At 35.3% G+C, this 23,530-nt stretch overlaps 1 protein-coding gene across 2 annotated transcripts in view; it reads right to left on the reverse strand.

The window, feature by feature from the left end:
- b3galt1b (UDP-Gal:betaGlcNAc beta 1,3-galactosyltransferase, polypeptide 1b) overlaps nt 1-23,530 on the reverse strand; it is a 303,243-nt gene that overhangs the window by 9,445 nt on the left and 270,268 nt on the right. For both annotated transcript variants that reach the window (XM_079821412.1, XM_079821411.1), the window contains exon 4: nt 6,657-6,694. The gene's annotated coding sequence lies outside the window, so the exon portion shown is untranslated. The remainder of the gene's footprint in view (nt 1-6,656; nt 6,695-23,530) is intronic.

Genomic DNA, 23,530 nt, shown 5'->3' on the forward strand with positions numbered 1-23,530 from the left:
TTTTTTGTCCATTTTGTCTTTATGTAATAATTGATGAAATTTCCACTTTTATTTAATAATTGATGAAATTTCCACTTTTATGTAATAGTATACACTGTCATAATTTTGAATTTTCTGTCCATTTTGACTTCATGTAATAATTGATGAAATTTCCACTTATGTAATAGTATACACTGTCGTAATTTAGAATTTTTGTCCATTTTGTCTTTATGTAATAATTGATGAAATTTCCACTTTTATGTAATAATTGATGAAATTTCCAATTTTTTGTAATAGTATACACTGTCATAATTTTGAATTTTTGTCCATTTTGACTTCATGTAATAATTGATGAAATTTCCACTTTTATGTAATAGTATACACTGCCGTAATTTAGAATTTTTGTCCATTTTGTCTTTATGTAATAATTGATGAAATTTCCACTTTTATGTAATAATTGATGAAATTTCCACTTTTATGTAATAGTATACACTGTCGTAATATAGAATTTTTGTCCATTTTGTCTTTATGTAAAAATTGATGAAATTTCCACTATTATGTAATTATTGATGAAATTTCCCCTTTTATGTAATAGTATACACTGTCATAATTTTGAATTATTGTCAATTTTGACTGTAATAATTGAATAATTTCCACTTTTATGTAATAATTGATGAAATTTCCACTTTATGTAATAGTATACACTGTCGTAATTTAGAATTTGTCTATTCTGACTTCATGTAATAATTGATGAAATTTCCACTTTTATGTAATAGTATACACTGTCGTAATTTAGAATTTTTGTCCATTTTGTCTTTGTAATAATTGATGAAATTTCCACTTTTATGTAATAGTATACACTGTTGTACTGTTGAATTTTTGTCCATTTTGACTTCATGTAATAATTGATGAAATTTCCACTTTTATGTAATAGTATACACTGTCGTAATTTAGAATTTTTGTCCATTTTGTCTTTGTAATAATTGATGAAATTTCCACTATTATGTAATTATTGATGAAATTTCCCCTTTTATGTAATAGTATACACTGTCATAATTTTGAATTATTGTCAATTTTGACTGTAATAATTGAATAATTTCCACTTTTATGTAATAATTGATGAAATTTCCACTTTTATGTAATAGTATACACTGTCGTACTTTTGAATTTTTGTCCATTTTGACTTCATGTAATAATTGATGAAATTTCCACTTTTATGTAATAGTATACACTGTCGTAATTTTGAATTATTGTCCATTTTGACTGTAATAATTGAATAATTTCCACTTATATGTAATAATTGATTAAATTTCCACTTTATGTAATAGTATACACTGTCGTAATTTTGAATTGTTGTCCATTTTGACTATGTAATAATTGATGAAATTTCCACTTTTATGTAATAGTATACACTGTCATAATTTTGAATTTTTGCCCATTCTGACTTTAATGAAATTTCCACTTTTATGTAATAGTATACACTGTCGTAATTTTGAAATGTTTGTCCATTTTGACTTTATGTAATAATTGAATAATTTCCACTTTTATGTAATAATTGATACATTTCCACTTTTATGTAATAGTATATACTGTACTAATTTTGAATTTTTGTCCATTTTGTCTTCATGTAATAATTGAGGAAATTTCCACTTTTATGTAATAGTATAATACACTGTCGTAATTTTGAATTTTTGTCCATTTTGACTTTATGTAATAATTGATGAAATTTCCACTTTTATGTAATAATTGATGACATTTCCACTTTTATGTAATAGTATATACTGTCATAATTTTGAATATGTCGATTTTGACTTTATGTAATAATTGATGAAATTTCCCCTTTTATGTAATAGTATACACTGTCATAATTTTGAATTATGGTCCATTTTGACTTCATGTAATTGATGAAATTTCCACTTTTATGTAATAATTGATACATTTCCACTTTTATGTAATAGTATACACTGTCGTAATTTAGAATTTTGTCCATTTTGACTTCATGTAATTGATGAAATTTCCACTTTTATGTAATAATTGATGACATTTCCACTTTTATGTAATAATTGATGACATTTCCACTTCTATGTAATAGTATACACTGTCATAATTTTGAATTTTTGTCCATTTTGTCTTTATGTAATAATTGATGAAATTTCCACTTTTATGTAATAATTGATAAATTTCCATTTTTATGTAATAGTATACACTGTCGTAATTTAGAATTGGTCTATTTTTACTTTATGTAATAATTGATGACATTTCCACTTTTATGTAATAATTGATGACATTTCCACTTTTATGTAATAGTATATACTGTCATAATTTTGAATATGTCGATTTTGACTTTATGTAATAATTGATGAAATTTCCCCTTTTATGTAATAGTATACACTGTCATAATTTTGAATTATGGTCCATTTTGACTTCATGTAATTGATGAAATTTCCACTTTTATGTAATAATTGATACATTTCCACTTTTATGTAATAGTATACACTGTCGTAATTTAGAATTTTGTCCATTTTGACTTCATGTAATTGATGAAATTTCCACTTTTATGTAATAATTGATGACATTTCCACTTTTATGTAATAATTGATGACATTTCCACTTCTATGTAATAGTATACACTGTCATAATTTTGAATTTTTGTCCATTTTGACTTCATGTAATAATTGATGAAATTTCCACTTTTATGTAATAATTGATAAATTTCCATTTTTATGTAATAGTATACACTGTCGTAATTTAGAATTGGTCTATTTTTACTTTATGTAATAATTGATGACATTTCCACTTTTATGTAATAATTGATGACATTTCCACTTCTATGTAATAGTATACACTGTCATAATTTTGAATTTTTGTCCATTTTGTCTTTATGTAATAATTGATGAAATTTCCACTTTTATGTAATAATTGATGACATTTCCACTTTTATGTAATAGTATACACTGTCATAATTTTGAATTTTTGTCCATTTTGACTTCATGTAATAATTGATGAAATTTCCACTTTTATGTAATAGTATACACTGTCGTACTTTTGAATTTTTGTCCATTTTGACTTCATGTAATAATTTATGAAATTTCCACTTTTATGTAATAGTATACACTGTCGTAATTTTGAATTATTGTCCATTTTGACTTCATGTAGTAATTTATGAAATTTCCACTTTTATGTAATAATTGATACATTTCCACTTTTATGTAATAGTATACACTGTCGTCATTTTGAATTTTTGTCAATTTTGACTTTATGTAATTGAATAATTTCCACTTTTATGTAAAAGCATACACTGTCATAATTTTGAATTTGTCTATTTTGACTTCATGTAATAATTGATGAAATTTCCACTTTTATGTAATAATTGATAAATTTCCATTTTTATGTAATAGTATACACTGTCGTAATTTAGAATTGGTCTATTTTTACTTTATGTAATAATTGATACATTTCCTTTCCACTTTTATGTAATAATTGATACATTTCCAATTTTATGTAATAGTATACACTGTCGTAATTTTGAATTTTTGTCCATTTTGATTTTATTTAATAATTTAATAATTTACACTTTTATGTAATGGTATACACTGTCTTAGCCCTCTCTGGCATGTGTCTGGCGTGTTGACTTGGCCTCCAAAGTTCCCAGACCTCAATCCAATCGAGCATCTGTGGGATGTGCTGAACAAACATGTCCGATCCATGGAGGCCCCACCTCGCAACTTACAGGACTTAAAGGATCTGCTGCTAACATCTTGGTGCCAGATACCACAGCACACATTCAGGGGTCTAGTGGAGTCCATGCCTCAACGGCTCAGGGCTGTTTTGGCAGCAATATGGGGAGCAACACAATATTAGGGACCATTAGGTCATAATGTTATGCCTGATCGGTGTTATTAATAATATAAAAAAACATAAATGACATACATAATGCACAATCTTTGAGTTTTCTGAACTTGTAAAACAAACTTCTCAGGAGGACTTGAATGCACCATATGGTACTAACACTATGATACCACCTGAACAAAAGTGGTCTAATTGCACAGTGTTGCCCTGAGGCAACAAACAAAAATGTTAGTATAGTTTTAGTATATAAATAAAAACAAAAATATTTAAACAAATCAAACATACTTCTTTACATACTGATGCACATGCATATATTTTTATATAAAGTTATTTAAATTTAAACATGTTAAAAAGTGTTATTTATCTAACCAATTGGTGACACTGTGTCCCATGTGGCTTTGCTTCATGAAAGGACTGCTCCACCCCCAAACAAAAAGTCACACCCACTTCAGCCCCTCATTTCAATGAACAGACATGTCAGGTGATATTATTTATAAAACTTTAAGTTAAAGGGGCGGTGTGAGGTCCAAAAAGGCAGTTTGTTGCCCGAGGGCAACACCATGCCATAGAGGGTTAAGATTATATTTATTAACTCTTAAAAGTTGCCAACCACTTCCAGCATTTTTGATAATTTGCATAAAAGTTCATGGCCCCCAGAATATTTTATTTTATGAAAGAACAGAGCCTCTGCTTTTAAACAAAAAACTTTTATTCTAGCTTAATGTATTCCTTTTTTTTTATCAACTCTTGAATGTGGGTAAGTTTCACAAAAAAGTGATTCTCAGCTTTTAGCTCAAAACGTTTCTTTTCTGTCATACTACATCCAGATGGGATTCAGAACGATGATCAAAACACAGATGGAGTAGATCCATTCAGTAACATTAGGCAGTTTTGATTTAAATGCCGTTTAATGTTGATTTTACATATGCATCTGATTACATATGCTATCGCTTGTTTCTGCTTCTTCGTCTGTGTTTTGATCAGGAGATTCATTACTCTTTCAGTAGATGTCTAATAGCTCAAGTGAAAACATGGAAAGACAGAAATTTCCGTCAATGGCGGGGAAAGAGTTAAAATTTACAAAACTAAAATTGAAAACAGAAACACTGTACAGACAAGACTGTTGGTACATTTTAGAAGTGACACAATGGGGAATAACTTTATCTGCCAGTTGGACAAAGTCAATTATATCAAAAAAGGGAAATCCAACCAAAAAGATGATTGTATCATGATTTATCACAATTTTAAATAGAGCAATAGCTGAAGCAAACGCACCTTTTTAGGTGCAAGTTAAAGAAAATAACTTTGTAAAGACAGAGTAGAACTGCACACACACCAACATATTTTTTATATTTATATACAAAAGGTAACGAAATATGTTTTATTTTATTCTTCTGTAATTGTTGCTCTAATATCAGGAGTTTTATATATTATCGCGACAGGTATAGATCTATCCATGTTAGATATAGATCCGGGTCCCTAAAGACCCGAATATGTAAGAATGTTTGGCGAAACAGTCATGCATTTAAGGGTTAAGTATAGCTCAGTCAAAAGACTGAGTACAAGTATAGGCCAAATATACTTATACTTTTCTGTCAGTACAAGTCTTGTATACTTAAATGCAATTTTATGTATATTACTGAGAAGTACATAAAAAGTGGACTGAACGTATACTTTCTTATTTTTAATTTAAAAGAAGATTACTAATAGCACACTTCAATAAACTTTTTCATAAGGGCAGTGCAGGAGAAAAAATATGTTTTGTTGTAGTTGAGAAAAAGCCATTAAAGTGATTGAGATCAGATGCAAATAGATAACGTAATAAAATGAACACTTAAATGTTTTGGATGTTTTCTTTCCTCTTGTCTAGTCTCAAAGCTCAAACTATCCCAAAATGTCAACATTGACTAGTGCATGAAAAAAACTATGGTTTTGCCTGTAGTGCTTTCCTTTTTAAAGCTGGAACATTTGAGATAAAATAGTTTATTCAAGAGTGTGAATAAAATATCCTTCAGGAGACTTGGAATGCATGATTCATATTCTTTTGATTTTTTTAAATGCTTGACAGTATTGTAGATTCTGTCATTATTTACTCACCCTCAGGTCATTCTAAACCCGTATTAAGGTGTAAATAAAAGGTAGAATTTCACTTTTGGGTGAACTATCCCTTTAAGAGGAGAAGGAATTCAACCAAAGGTATGGAACGTTGGTTAGTGGAGTCAGTACAGAACATCCCTCCTGCTGACACACAGCACAAAAACTGCTTATTACCCCCCACCTAACCAAATATTTGAATAGACAGTTAATCAAATATTATGATTTTTATCTACTGACGTCGCAGGAGATTGTTTATGTTAGAAAGTATGAAAGAATATGAGGTGGAGACGTGTTTGAAAGCAGCAGTCCTCTGTCGTGTTGCCTGTGTGGAAATGAGAGCGCTGTGTGAATCCTGCTCTGAAGTTTTCAGCCGTTTAGACTTCTGATAACAGAGCTGTGTCGGCATATAGCGGCTTTCTAGCTGAGTCGTCTTCTCAGTGGGGAAGAGAACCAATCAGCACATTTATGGAAGTGAGAAAATATCACAGGGATGCTTTACAAAGAAATCATTTATTGTAATATAATCTAAACAAAATATAACTGGCTGAATTACTCTCTGCTACTGTATGAGTAGCTAATTTGCTGTTTGCCATCTGACTGAAACTGTGACCTGGTAACAGGCGAGCCACAGGCAAGTTAACGAAAAATAAATATAGTGCAAAATTACATTGTATTGCATATATATATTATTGTAATATTTTAAGCTTTTAAAAGAGTAAGCTTTTACTCACCATTTATCATTATAGTACATAGCTGGAGGTTGCCTCATCTAGAAAAAGAAAACACGAAAAATTATTATTTTTGTAATTATTAGCATTTGATAAGAAAATAATAATAAAAAAATACATTTTTTAGAAAGTACAAAAAAAGATTTAAAATAGTTAAAATTTAAAAAAAAAATATGTCTAATTACATTGAAAGGTGCATATAGTGTGTCTATCTATCCATCCATCCGTCTATTTATCTATCATCCATCCATCTATCTATCCATCTATTTATCAATCCATCCATCCATCTATTTATCCATCCTTCCATCCATCCATCTATTTATCTATCTATCCATCCATCCATCTATTTATCTATCTATCTATCTATCTATCCATCCATCCATCCATCCATCCATCCATCCATCCATCCATCCATCCATCCATCCATCCATCCATCCATCCATCCATCCATCCATCTATATATCTATATATATGACCCTGGACCATAAAATCATTCATAAGTCACATGGGTATATTTGTGGCAATAGCCAACAATACATTGCATGAGTCAAAATTATCGATTTTGCCAAATATGCCAAAAGTCATTACGATATTAAAGAAAAGATCATGTTCAATGAAGATACGTTTTAAATTTTAATTTTTTTTTTAAAAAAGTATGTCTAATTACATTGAAAGGTGCATATAGTGTGCCTATCTATCTATCCATCCATCCGTCTATTTATCTATCATCCATCCATCTATCTATCCATCTATTTATCAATCCATCCATCCATCTATTTATCCATCCATCCATCCATCCATCCATCCATCCATCCATCCATCTATTTATCTATCTATCCATCCATCCATCTATCTATCTATCTATCTATCTATCCATCCATCCATTTATCCATCCATCCATCCATCCATCCATCCATCCATCCATCCATCCATCCAACCATCCAATATCTATATATCTATATATATGACCCTGGACCATAAAATCATTCATAAGTCACATGGGTATATTTGTGGCAATAGCCAACAATACATTGCATGAGTCAAAATTATCGATTTTGCCAAATATGCCAAAAGTCATTACGATATTAAAGAAAAGATCATGTTCAATGAAGATACGTTTTAAATTTTTTTTTTTTTTTTAAAAAAGTATGTCTAATTACATTGAAAGGTGCATATAGTGTGCCTATCTATCTATCCATCCATCCGTCTATTTATCTATCATCCATCCATCTATCTATCCATCTATTTATCAATCCATCCATCCATCTATTTATCCATCCATCCATCCATCCATCCATCCATCCATCCATCCATCCATCCATCCATCCATCCATCTATTTATCTATCTATCCATCCATCCATCTATCTATCTATCTATCTATCCATCCATCCATTTATCCATCCATCCATCCATCCATCCATCCATCCATCCATCCATCCATCCATCCATCCATCCATCCATCCATCCATCCATCCATCCATCCATCCATCCATCCATCCAACCATCCAATATCTATATATCTATATATATGACCCTGGACCATAAAATCATTCATAAGTCACATGGGTATATTTGTGGCAATAGCCAACAATACATTGCATGAGTCAAAATTATCGATTTTGCCAAATATGCCAAAAGTCATTTCGATATTAAAGAAAAGATCATGTTCAATGAAGATACGTTTTAAATTTCTTACTGTAAATATATCAAAAATGTATTATTAGTAGTAATATGCATTGCTAGGGACTTAATTTGGACAACTTTAAAAGGCGATTTTCTCAATATTTAGATTTTTTTGCACCCTCAGATTCCAGATTTTCAAATAGTTGTCTCTCGGCCAAATATTGTCCTAACAAACCATACATCAATGGAAAGTATATTTATTATGATGTATAAAATCTCAATTTCAAAAAATGTAGCCTTATGACTGGTTTTGTGATCCAGGGTCTGAGCTACAGTAAAAGACACTGTCAGTGTGTGTGCGCACACCCATGCACACACAATTGGAAATCTGACCTTAAATGGCATATTATATAGCCTAGAAATCTAGACGCACCCAAGCAGCAGAAAATGTATTTTGCCGTGAGTGTAGCAACTCTCGGTAGACCTGAGAGCTGGAAAAACCAAACGCTGGTCAGGCCAATCACAGCGTGTATAGAGTCGGTGGGTGGGCTTAACAATGACGGCACGTCACGGCAGAGTTGCGGAGGTTCTGCATGCTACTCGTCAACAAAGCTGACGAACAGCGGTCTTTTGAATCGGCTTTGCCGCGACTCCGGAAGACTTGGAGTTAAGCTTTTCTTTGAGAAAAGATCAAAGAACGACACTGAAGTCATTCTTAAGAAAAGATGAAATGTTCAAAGTTTTGCCGACCGGATACGGCAAAAGTTTAATCTATCAACTAACGTTAGCTCGGCTTCACCTTCTTTTTTGCTCTGGTTGGCTGTGGCGCTCATGGCGCTATCCAATTGTGCACAGAGGGAATTTGAAAGACAACCTTTTATCCCGCCCCTCGGATTGAGCCCTGCCAATGGTGAGTTTCCAGACCCAACATCTTGATGCGGGTCTGGCTTGTCAGGCTACATGGGCTTTTCAGCTAAATTTAAAAAATAAAACAATAATAATGCACAGAACAATCAATTTAAAAAACTGAAAGAAACAAAACGTTTAAATGTAAAACCTGTCGCATATACAGCATAAACATATATGGGACAACTTCCTTAAAGTCCTTGCAAAAACGTCCTTGTGTGACAACTAGCCCCGCCCCGGCCCATTGGATAATCACTTCTATTCCATAATCCAGTTTCTCTGATTCTATCAGTTGTGTCGGTCCTGATCTGCCTTCCCACATTTTGATACACTGGACACTTTTCAAACGCTGTCTTTCTCAATCAGTTCAGCAATGCTTCGTTTTAGTTAACATGCCTAAACTGAGCTCTGAAGCTCAATGATGAGAAAGCAGAATGACAGCTCATGAAGGAGATTGAATGGAGAAGTTTCGTACGGCAGCCGCCACCGAGCCGGTCCGCTTTAAACAGAGCTGGCAGTGATGAAGCACGCGAGCCGCGACTGTACGGATGGAGCTGCCACTATTAACAGCTCCTCAAGAGGGATATGGAACCCAGCGGCCGATGTTTCAACATCTCATACAAAAAGTGAGCAAGCATTGATTTTTGGGAATACTACACGCCTGAAGGGGATATTTATACATTTATTTTGATTAGTCATTACAGATCTTTGAAAGAATTCATCAGAATTTCTCCTATAGGTTATTAGTAGTTTTTATAAGTTAGCATTACTATCATTATTACTCCGAACACAAAGTATTAAACTTTGCCATGTAATTAACATTTTCGTGAGCTCCAGGCATGAATGATCGCTCAAATCACTTTCGAAGCTTCTGGATTTACACCTGTCAGCCGAGAAAAAAGGTGAGAAAACCCCACAGACTTACATTAGAAAAGGTTCACAGACCAGAAAACGCCTTGGCAACAGCCTGTCAACACCCTGTTAGTGTTTTACATGTGCAAGAACCACTCGCATTTCCTTCATAACATGTAAAAAATGTCAGTAAACATTATTGCATTATATAATTCTCAACAGATCATTAGTTAAAGCACATTCAGAGAGTTGCCATGAAATTTTGATTGATATGGTTTCATGCATAATCATATTTAAATTTACTTGAGCTAATGATCTGTTAAGTATTATTATAATGTTTGTTAATGACTTCTTAATGAAAGGCAGATTTTTTTAAGAAGCACATTTGTTTGTGCAGAGCCATTCAATGGAAAATGACAGGGAAATTATCACTTCAATCCATAAATAATCACACAATGTTATTTATGAAAAGTCGTTTATGCTAAAAAAAAAAATCTAATTTACTGCAATTTATAAAGTTTTATACTGTAATATATTTTAAAATGTAATTTATTCCTGTGATCAAAGATGAATTATCAGCATTATTACAGTCACATGATCCTTCAGAAATCATTCTATTATGCTGATTCGCTGAAACATTTCTCATTATTATCAGTGTTCAAAACAGTTGTGCTGTTTAAAGGGGTCCTATTATGCCCCTTTTTTGATGTCCCCAGAGTGTATGTGGAGTTTTAGCTCAAAATACCCCACAGATAATTTTTTATAGCATGTTAAAATTGTCACTTTTTGAGGGTGAGCAAAAGCCTTTTTTGTCTGTGTCACTTTAAATGCAAATGAGCTGCAGCTCCCTGTCCCGATTCAAGAAGAGGGCGGAGCTTCAAGAGCTTGTGTTGGCAGCTCCGATTACCTCATGCAGACACCAAGCGGCAACCTCCCGCAGTTTCTCTTGAAGCCAATACGGAAGTGACTTAAACTGCAGTTCAACGACTGGCCGCTAAAGACAGGCTCCAGAATTGAGCAGAATCTCATTGAGCCCCATGTTAAAATGCCCAACTTTACAGCAGAAAAAAAAACATGTTTACAGTCTGGTACTAATTGTGTTTTTGGGCTATACGGCTAATTTTGCCCTTCATAACTGTGAGGGGGTTGAATTTTTGTATAACTCATTCGTTTTACATTATATAAAGCCTTAAAGTTTGCATAATAAAGGCCGTGGCCACTTTGAGTGACAGGTGGATAGCGTTTATCTGCTGTCTGTTAGTCATTACGTCAAATCGGCTCCACCCACGTCCCGACTCTTTGCCCATTGTCAGTTATCCGGGAGTAACGCACGGTGACGTGTTGCCAAGATGGCAACAGTCGACTTTACGTTTCAAAAACTCTCTTCAGAAATCTATGGGTGACGTCACGGACACTACGTCCATATTTTTTTTACAGTCTATGCAGACTGATCTCATGAAATGGCGTATGTATGACACGCCAATTCACTATGCCATTTTGGCGTGCTATAAAGACGCTTAATCGCTTTTTAGCGTGTTTATCAACGCCGTTTCATTCTATCCCCCTACACTGCCCCTACCCCTAAACCTACCCATCACACACACACGCACGCATGCGCACACCACGCACACACGCACACACACAGACCCAGCCCCTAAACCTGCCCATCACAAGAAACATTCTGCATTTTTACATTTTCAAAAAAACATTATTTGGTGTGTTTATAAAAACATTTACATTCACGCGGAATCACACGGCGTAGACATACACGCGGAATCACACGGCGTAGACATACATGCAGAATCACATGGCGTAGATATACAAGCGGAATCACACGGCATAGACATACAAGCGGAATCACATGGTGTGGACATACACGCGGAATTACACGGCATAGACATACACGCGGAATCACGGCGTGGACATACACGCAGAATCACACAGCGTAGACATACACGCGGAATCACACGGCATAAACATAAGCGGAATCACATGATGTAGACATATACGCGGAATCACACGGCGTAGACATACGCGGAATCACACGGCGTAGACATACACACGGAATCACGCGGCATAGACATATACACGGAATCACACGGCGTAGACATACACGCGGAATCACACGGCGTAGACATACACGCGGAATCACACGGCGTAGACATACACGCGGAATCACAAAGCATAGACATACACGCGGAATCACACGGCATAGACATACACACGGCATAGAGATACACGCGGAATCACACGGCAAAGACATATACGCGGAATCACATGACGTAGACATATACGCGGAATCACACGGCAAAGACATATACGCGGAATCACACGGCGTAGACATACACGCGGAATCACACGGCATAGACATACACGCGAAATCACACGGCATAGACATATACGCTGAATCACACGGCGTAGACATACACGCGGAATCACACGGCGTAGACATACACGCAAAATCACACGGCATAGACATATACGCAGAATCACACGGCGTAGACATACACGCGAAATCACACGGCATAGACATACACGCGAAATCACACGGCATAGACATACACATGGCATAGACATATACGCGGAATCACATGGCATAGACATATACGCGGAATCACACGGCATAGACATACACGCGAAATCACACGGCATAGACATACACATGGCATAGACATATACGCGGAATCACACGGCATAGACATACACGCGAAATCACGCGGCATAGACATACACACGGCATAGACATATACGCGGAATCACACGGCGTAGACATATACACACTAACCCGTGAAGAAGCTCACTGTAGTCGCTACCAGCGGTTTGTTGTAGTCTTTAAAAAGCGATTTCTGTAAAATAAAAAAATCTCCCTTTGCTTTGAACTTTGAGCGTCGTAACTTTGCAGATGTTGTTTTTGCTCAAACAGCAACAATACAAACTAACTAAAGTTAAAAAAGTCAACTCATAATCAACCACCCCTTTAATGTTTTGGGGGAAATCATGATACATTTTTACAAGATTCTTTGATGAATAGAAAGTTCCAAAGAACACCATGTATTTGAAATAGAAAGCTATTAGAACATTATAAATGTCTTTATGTCACTTGTGATCAATTTAATTCTTCCTTGCTGGTAAAATATCTTACTGACCCTAAAAAAAACACACGCGCACACACACGTTGTGTTTTCATGTTTTATGGCAACATTCCATAGACATAACGATCTTCTAACGCTAAACCTACCTATTACAGAAAACTTTCTGCATTTTTACATTTTCAGAAAACATAATTTAATAGGATTTATAAGTGGTTTTCCTCATGGGGACAAATAAATGCCCCCACAAGGACAAGTATTTTGGATATTGCCATCTTTGTGGGGACATTTTGACCCCAGAATGTAGGGTTTACCAGGACACACACACACACACACACACACACACACACTCACAGCTGAATTATTCACAATTATTCACTAACATGCATTATGAAAATAAATAGGGTCAATGATAATTTAAATAACATCAATAATCTCACAAAAAAAACTGCAAAGTCGCAGCACTCTCTTTATGGCTTTTATGCTGATAAGAGCGCTGCCATTATGCTCCACAGTACTTTGCCAGGATAGGTGACCATCTGCTGTACAGAAATGAAAGAAACATTCCCTCACCGCTAAACTCACATTAAGTCGAGACCAGGTGGAAGTAAATGTCAATCTATGAAATGACTTTAAAATCACTCTGAAATCTCGCTCTCCTTAAAGGTACGGCATGAAAACCATTTTATATGAAGAACAGGATGGCATTACTTTGGTGTGTACACACACACACACACACACACACACTCACACAATTTATATTGAAAGTGTAGTGATAAAACTAGTCTTATCCTGTGTTCATATCCACATTCTAGTGCAGCCAACTCCAGCATATTAACCTTAAATGAAAGTTTCGGGTTTGTCCCAAGATAACATCATTCTCCAGGCAGCCTACAAGATGAGTTGCCAGCACCAAACACACACACTGAACTGAATGAGATAATTTCACAATCACAGCATGTTTATCAGGAAAACAGGGAGAAAATTCAGTCTGTTAAAGCAGATAAAGACCTCAAAAGGCCAAATGCCCCTGTTAAAACAAGAAACGGCAACAGATCTCGACTCGACTCAGATAAGCTGTGTGTGGATTCAATGTATTACTTGTTTTTAGCCCGAGACACATTCAACGCTAACTCTTGGACCAAAAGCATTTTATGCTATTGATTTGCCGTGAGGGGTTTTAAAGCGCCTTTGATTGACTTACGATATTGTGTCAGGTTTAAAATTGCTGTAAATAAATCCAGGATGGGACACGTACACACAGTACATACACACTCCAAGATTAAAGTCACCATTAATTCACATTTGACACTATTTACTGTTTTCTTTATGCACATTCCAGCTCTTATTGTGCACAATGACTGTCATTCTAAAGAAATGCTTGTAGTAATTTGCTCTGAATGTGCAATGACTTTCCATGGGTTGAGCGTGACCTCTGTGGATCTAATGGGAAGGGTTAGGGTGTGGTTGGACATTCTAGCTCCACCCATTACACCCAACGCTCCACCCATAGCTCTGCAGTGAGCAGCCTTTCAAACAAAACACATTCAAGCTCGCTCTTGGGGAAAAAAACAAACACTTAAAGCCTTTATGTGTAATGCATTAGAAAAGAATTTGAGTGCATTAATTATGCCTTGTAATGCCTCTTATAATGCATTGTATGGTCACATAATAATTGTAACCATAGTTGTATTACATTATAATACACTTTTAGAAAGTATAATGCATTCAAACGCAACAAAACCAATTTCAGATGTAACAAGGAATTTGTGAATATTATAATGCATTTTAATATTGGTACAATTATTTATGAAAATATATAATGCATTATAGATAAAAGCTTTAAGTAAAGTGTTACCAAATATGTATGCATGCGTATGTATGTATGTATACATAAACATACTAATTCATTGCACATTAACATTTTTATATTGTAATAATTTCACATTTAATCTCCAAATGAATGCAGAAACAACATAAATATGATTACTTTAAATATTTAATCTAACAGGAAAAACCCAGGAATGGAATAGTTATCAAACACTTAGTCTTGGGCTTGGCACTTTAGTTCCAGCGAAAAGAACTCTTAATGCTTCAGCATACCAAGACATTTTGGACAATTTCATGCTCCCAATTTTGTGGGAACAGTTTGGGGACGGCCCCTTCCTGTCCCAACATGACTGCACACCAGTGCACAAAGACATGGATGAGCGAGTTTGGTGTGGAGGAACTTGACTGGCCTGCCCAGAGTCCTGGCCTCAACCCGATAGAACACCTTTGGGATGAATTAGAGAGGAGACTGCGAGCCAGGCCTTCTCATCCAACATCAGTGCCTGACCTCACAAATGCGCTTCTAGAAGAATGGTCAAAAACTCCCATAAACACACTCCTAAACCTTGTGGAAAGCCTTCCCAGAAGAGCTGAAGCTGTTATCGCTACAAAGGGTGGGCCAACTCCATATTAAATCCTACGGATTAAGAATGGGATGTCATTAAAGTTCATGTGCATGTAGCGTCCCAAAACCTTTAAGAAAAAAAATAGGCTTAAAGAACACGGAAATACTAGGAAATGGTGCAGTTTTACAAATATGTTCAATGATTTGTGCTGCATATAGAAAACAGTTAGCAAAAGAGATTTGAAAGCCAGAGTCTGATGAGGAACAAAATCACAATCCATCTTCAGCAATTTTTTGTGACAGGTGCAGATTCATCCAGACACAGAGACTGACTCATCCCGAGTGACACCTGTGCTGTTTGCGCAAATGCAGGAGAAAACCACTATGAAATCCTAATCCTATTATGCAGTTTTATGGCTGGTGCAATATATATATGGCCAGTCATTTTTCTCAATTCACACCAGTGGCAGGAATAGCAGATTGCCTTCTAATCATAATAGCATTTTCAGTCTCTCTTGCATCGATTTAAGCAGTTTCATATCTTATGTGCTAACCCCTTCTCAAATATTTTTTCATCAATAGTTTTGCATAATTACTAGCCTACTGCAAATAGAATTCATGATATATCAAGCACCAATATGCTGTGCTCCTCTTGTAAATGAGGCTGTTATCTGCTAATTTCTTTCTTTAGAAGCTTGATAGAAACACTCATATTGGTTTTTGTTGCAACAGAATGAAACCGTGAGGTAGGCTACACACACGGATCGCTTTTGTTTCATAAGCTGATGAATTTGTATATGAATTGATTTATTCAGGGACCCACGTCTGAAGCTGAATCAATTGAGAAAATTAAACATGCACACTGTTCCAAAACCTAGTGAGCTGCCTTCAGGTTTACAGTCTACTTAGCATTCTAAGCGTTATGGACACTCATAAGTAAGGCTGGGTATAGAGTTTGATACTTTTTAGGTACCGACCGAATTGCCTTGATAATATCGAGAATCGTAAAAGGTCTTGTCGTTCGATACCAAATTTCGATACCTAAGGGGTTAATCTTGTCAACAGCATGCAGCATGATTGGCCGTGGTGGAAAAAACATTAAAAAGACGCGGCTCGCACGTGAGGCTGTAGTGTGTAACCCCGACCGTCTGTGGTGCATTACGGCTGTGAAGTAGATGTGTGCTGTGTAAATAGAAGGTAAGTGTCCCAACCCACATCTAAAAGATGTGGAAAAGAAAAAAATATTGTGGCTACATTTCACAAGGCTTGTTTGCCAACAGCACGCAATGCAATATTCACAACAAGCTAATTGCTACGAAGACCTACAACACGACAAATATGAAGCACTTGACAGTGTCATTCATTCATTCATTCATTGCTTAAATGGCGGCTTTCGGTGCGTTGTCAACGTTTGTAATGCTGAGGTGAAATGCTGTAGTCATACTACAAATCTGCAGAACCATTTGATGAGACATCACCCAGACGTTGCGACACCCCCACAGCTGAGCACACAACCGCTAAAAATAGATCACATACATGCGAATGCTTGCCTTGCATTATGATCATTGTATTAAACTTGAGCGTTCACTTAAGCACGTACGTTAGCCATTATAGAGTTCAAATCAACTAGTCAATAGACAGCGCAGGACCTAATAGCTTATATTATAAACATATTTCCTGAAAAATTAGTCCACTTAAGTCAGCACGTTAAGATATTGTTGTTCATTACCGCGGCAACTACTTGTGTCCCGGTATGAACGCGCTTCTTGTGTATGAAAAGTAACTGCAAAAAAAAAAAGCTTGTCGTGTACTGATAATGGCTGAAAATCATCCAATATCCTTTTTGTTTTAGAATAAATATATCAAAATATCCATAAAAACTAAATTATATAAAATACTTCTCAGATAAATTTTTTTTGAATAAAGTTGCATCAAAATTGTATTGTATTTAACAAAATTTTATGCATTTGAAATATAGAGATGGGTTCTGTTTTAATGTACGCAAGTGTACCTAAAATAAAAAGAGTTTAATATACAGGTTTGTGGCTCTTCATTTCTTTTTAATTACCCACTTGTAAACTTATGTTCAGTGTTCTTTTTTATAAATATAGTATTTGTATTAAATATATATTAATTGAGTTTAATCAAGAATCAAAATCGAATCGATTTGAGACCATGCGAATCGAAATCGAATCGAATTGGAACTTCTCAATCGATACTCAGCCCTAGAAATCGGCCTATAGAAAGCTTAAAATATCTATGTTTAAACAAACCAATTCAAAACGAAAACAAATACTTTGATTATGTAATCCAAATGAAAGGTGTATTTCCCTCAATAGGCTGATAGGGTGATGAGTCAGCATCATCAACTCCATATTTGCAGCCAACACGGATTTAGAAAACACTAGTTTATTAATAAACAATTAAAATGAATGTCTCCTAGCTATTTTTACATTTATAAACATTATGCTACTTTTGCCAGTGCTTTGCAGCAAGCTTTATGTGTGTTCTTGAGCGTGAAGCATGTATACCACCCCCCAGTATCCTATATATGAGTCTTTGAGTCTGTAAAAAAAGTCAACAAACTAAAAAACTTTTGAGGTAATGTAATCTTGTTAAAAGAGAAAAATACATTTGGTATCGAAAAAAGTATCGTTCAGGAACTGGTATTGAAGTCAAGGTATTGTATCGGTATTGAACAATTTTTAGTGAGACCCAGTCCTACTCATAAGTGAATGATTTGGAACGCTATACATAGATGATGTGCATCATAATTAGTGCATCTCACACAAAAAGAGCAAAGGAGACTCGATGTACAATTGACAACAATAGAATTTGGAGTTGGTATGTTATAAGCCAACAGTGCAATACTCTAATCAGTATTATTCATTTAAAGGAAGACTTTGTTAATATTTTTAATTAGATTTTATTAGAATTAAATTTTGTGTTTTTGTTTTCAATTTAGTTAATGTTTTAGTAATTTTGTTGTGTATTTTTTGTAACTTTTATTGTTTATTTTAAATATGTCAAAATCTTTTTTATGAAGTTTTAGAATGAAAATGAGAAATGTAGCTTAAATAAAATACCTTTCATATTTTATTTAATTTCAGTATTTATTATTTTTTTTTACAAAAAAGGTTTTATATTATTGGTTTTAGTTTTAACTCTAAATAAGCATAAAAATACACTCATCAGTTAATTTATTAGGTACACTTAACTAGTACTGGGTTGGACCCCTTTTGCCTTCAGAACTGCCTTAATTATTTGTGGCACAGATTCAACAAGGTGCTGGAAACATTCCTTAGAGATTCTGGTCCATACAAGCATGATAATATTAGTTATAGCAGTTGCTGCAGATTAGTCGGCTGCACATCCGTGTGCAATCTCCCGTTCCAGCACATCCCAAAGCTGCTCTATTGGACTGTGATCTGGTGACTGTGGAGGCCATTTGAGTTTAGTGAACTCACGGTCATGTTCAAGAAACAAGTTTGAAATTATTTGAGCTTTGTGACATGGCACATTATCCTGCTGGAAGTAGCCATCAGAAAATGGGTACACTGTGGTGATAAAGGGATGGACATGGCCAGCAACAATTGGTACTAAGGGGGCCAAAGTGTGCCAAGAAAATATCCCCACACCGTTACACCACCATCAGCCTGAACCGCTGATACAAGACAGGACGGATGCATGCTTTCATGTTGTTAACATCAAAATCTGACCCGACCATTTGAACGTCACAGCAGAAATCCAGACTCAACAGACTAGACAATGTCTTTTCAGTCTTCTATTGTCCGATGTTGTAGCCCGTCTGCTTCAAGGTTGGACGTGTTGTGTGTTCAGAGAAGCTCTTCTGCAGACCTCAGTTGTAACCAGTGCTTGTTTGAGTTTACCTTCTGCCATCTTGAGCCAGTCTGGTCATTCTCTTCTAACCTCTGGAATCAACAAGGCATTCACACACAGAACTGCCTCTCACTGGATACGGTCTCTTTTTCAGATCATTCTCTGTAAACCCTAGCGATGGTTGTGTATGAAAATCCTAATAGATCAGCCGTTTCTGTAATACTCAGAGCTAGTGTTGCTTTCGTCAACGAAAAGTATGACTAAATATCGTCGTCAACGAACCTTTATCACGTGATGAAAATGAGACGAGACGCAACGTAAATGCTGGTCATGTGACGATGACTATAATTAAATGTATGATGCACTATTGTTGACGAGTAAAAACGAGACTAAATGTGGTTCACCAAATAAAAACTATGCTAAAATGTCTCTTCATTTTCGTTGACGAAAATGAGACAAGATGAAATGTTATAACTATTTTGTCTCGTTTAGTCGCGTCATTATTATTTAGCAGTATATCTGTGCGTCTCATTCAGCGGCTGCATCAGGTCGCACTGCGCAGACGCAGGCAACATCACTCTCTTCAAGCCCCACTCGCGGCATTATTTAGAAGATGCAGCTGCGGTGAGTGTAAAAATCCCCGGCCGAATTACCTAACTTAATGTTTGACAAACACCAAGGTCGTGTGGTGCCGTCTGAATCCACATCTCGGAGTTTTCAATAATATATCACTTCAGAATTCACTGTTTATATCCTTTTTGACCCCTGCAGAGCGGTTGCGCTTCGCTGTAATTTGGATGCATTTTAAAGATCTAGACTTTTATTACTGAAATGCTGGCAAGTATTTACAAGAGCAATATATTTCATCACCGCTCAAAAAATAAAAGAAAAGCACGTAACCATTTGAAACGGCAGCAATTATATATGTTAAAATAACCGCAGCATTATGTTTACCTCATAAGCGAATAAGAGGCTGTATTATTTCCGCTCATTTCCATGTGGAATAAAATTACATCTATTTAACTATAATGTGGGTCTAATTTTAAACAGATTTAAATAATTAAATAATAATTAGGATATTATTTTCCTATTATTAAATTAAATATGCATTTATTCTTATTTTGACTTTTGGAAAAACTTTAATTACACTGAAGTGGAAAATAAAACGGAATGTGATGTGGAAAAAGATGGGGAGAAATGTGGCCACAAAACCACAGGAAAAAGCACCACGAACCTTAAAGGGATAGTTCACCCAAAAATGAAAATTCTGTTATCCTTTACTCACCCTCAAGTTGTTCCAAACCTGTATGAGTTTCTTTGTTCTGCTGAACACAAAAGATAGAGTGAAGAATGTTTGAAACAAAGCAGAGAGAGCAACCATTGACTACCATAGTATTTTTTTTCCCTACTATAGTAGTCAATAGTTGCTCTCTCTGCTTGGTTACAAACATTCTTCTAAATATCTTCTTTTGTGTTCAGCAGAACAAAGAAACTCATACAGGTTTGGAACAACTTGAGGGTGAGTAAATTATGACAGAATTTTCATTTTTGGGTGAACTATCCCTTTAAGAGACATCTCAATGTTTTTATTTATTTAATTTAAATGTATGTGTTCTAACATGTTTGGTTGGTAAAATAAATATGTTGTAAATTCAAATCAGAGTGTCTTCCGTGTCTGGAATGGATGTATTCTTGAGTCTATAAGGTAACAATAATATAATGAGATAACCTTGTTTGAAATGGGTTTGGCTAAAAGAAGATTTTGATTTTATACTACTAGGTACTTATACTATATTGACTGGGTTAAATAGAATTGCATTACTAAAAAGAGACTAAAATACAATTTTCACTGAAACTAGACTAAAATGTCATCAGTTTTCGTCGACTAAAACTAGACGAAAATAGTCATGGATAATTCTGACTAAAATAAGACTAAAATGCTCAGACTTTCAGTCGACTAAAACTTGACTAGACTAAAAAGAGTATGAACATGACAAACTTATTTCAAACTAAAATGACAGCTTGACACAAAGACTAGACTAAAACTAAAATTAAAACAGGCCGCCTAAAACAACACTACTCAGAGCAGCCGTCTGACACCTACAACCATGCCACGTTCAAAGTCACTTAAATCAGATTTTTTCTCCATTCTGATGCTCAGTTTGAACTTCACCCTGAATCATGTTTACATGCCTTAGCCTAATGCATTGAGTTGCTGTCATGTGATTAGATATATGCGTCAACAAGCAGTTAAACTGACCGGTGAGTGTACATAATACATAGCATACTGAATGATTTATAATTTGCAAAGCCTTATAGGATTGCCTTATACATGTGAATTTATCCAAAACAGTGTATAAAGGCAGCAAAGCTTGTGGAACACCCTTTGGCTGTGTTCGAAATCGGTCCCTATACCCTCATCCACCATTCTCTACATTTCTCCACTAGTCCACTTCAACGAGTGGATGAACACGAGAGTGAATTTGGACACTGAGTGCGCCAGAAGGGCTGCTGCTTTTGCATAGTTTGTTCTTGATGTTTAATAATCATTTGAAACGTAACAAACTGGCAGCTCCAGTAGTAATACAAAAAGTTTATATTGAACTCTGTCATGGAAACTAGCATGTGTAAACCTTAATTAAACATTGTAATACTCAAGTAAATAGGAATTTATACCTGTATGCAGGGGCGCTGCTAAAGGGGGGGAAGTTGGGATGATTCTAAGCACTTTTGGGGCCCCCAGAGATTGGTTTTATTAGTAGTAACAGTACTAGTAGTAATGTAATAGAAATTATAAATGTATAATCTACCAAACAGTTACAAATATAACAAATTTATGGCTTATTTCTGCATTTCCGGCAAAATCCAGCAAAACGCTCCACTCATGAACCGCTCACAGGTAAAACGACATTTGCTCAAATCCCACTCCGACATGAAATTTTTCGGTACTGTAGGCTACTATATTGTTGTAGCCATTAAGAAAAGGTATTTTTTTTTATATTTATGTTTAAATATTATAATTTTATTTTTGAGAAAAGGACACATCGTAAGATGCACAATGCCAGGAGACACGGAGTGGGTCAGACATGATTTTGACCGCTTCATCAAGTTTTGTTTAGTAGAAAGCCTTTCTTTAAAGTTAATTTAATTTTTTATAAATTTTATCTTAATTTGAATCAATGTTTCATCAGCCAATTGGGGCATTCTGGGTTGAGCGAGCGGAGCTTAATTGGTCAGTATTATTAAATAGCAGACAAAGATTTTGGATTGCTAGGTTGGTGCGGTAGAGGGCCCAAAATCATTTTCTTTCATAGGGCCCAAAATTGCTAGCGGCGCCCCTGCCTGTATGATATTACGCTGTAGCCACATTGGATCAGTGTTTTGGAAAATGGATGGACGGATGATTCAGCTGCGAATAGCCATCTTCTGGTCAGACATGGGAATTCACTGGCCCGGACTCTCACAGTGCATTATGGGTATTCTCTAGCCGTTGAGTGTACATCGGTTGTACACTCGTTATTGTGGTGCATTGTGGGAATGAATGAGTGCACTCGATGGTGTCCACTACTATAGAGGGTGATTTTGGACACAGCCTTTATGTCACTAATAAAGCCTTAAAAGGATAGTTCACCCAAAAATGAAAATTACCCCATGATTTAATCACCCTCAAGTCATCCTAAGTGTATATGACATTCTTCTTTCAGACAAATACAATCGGAGATATATGAAAAAATGTCCTGGCTCTTCCAAGCAGCCCAAAATTTGAAGCCCAAAAAGTGCCAGGGGTAAATAAAGGCCTTCTGAAGTGAATCGAAGAAAAATATCCGTCTTTAACACATTATAAAGTAAAATATCTAGCTTCCGGCAGACCACCTAGGATGCTAGACAAGCTCATAAATTATGATATAATTTTCATTTTTTGGTGAACTATCCCTTTAAGAGGCTGGCTGTGAATGCAGCTCATGTTTTGGAACAGAGCCATTGTTTTAAATACCTTTTTAGAGTTACTGAATCTCTCTTGAGCACAACAGCCAAATGTAACAATTATGAGAATTGATGGGAAAATAAATAAAGAAAAAAACTGCTTTATGTAATGCCAATTGATTCAACAGGTGCGCTCATTTGTGTGATTGACAGGAGATCACCATGGCAACAGAACAGTGGGATGACA

Source organism: Gobio gobio, assembly GCF_949357685.1.
Source record: "Gobio gobio genome assembly, chromosome: 7".
Lineage (NCBI taxonomy): Eukaryota > Metazoa > Chordata > Actinopteri > Cypriniformes > Gobionidae > Gobio > Gobio gobio.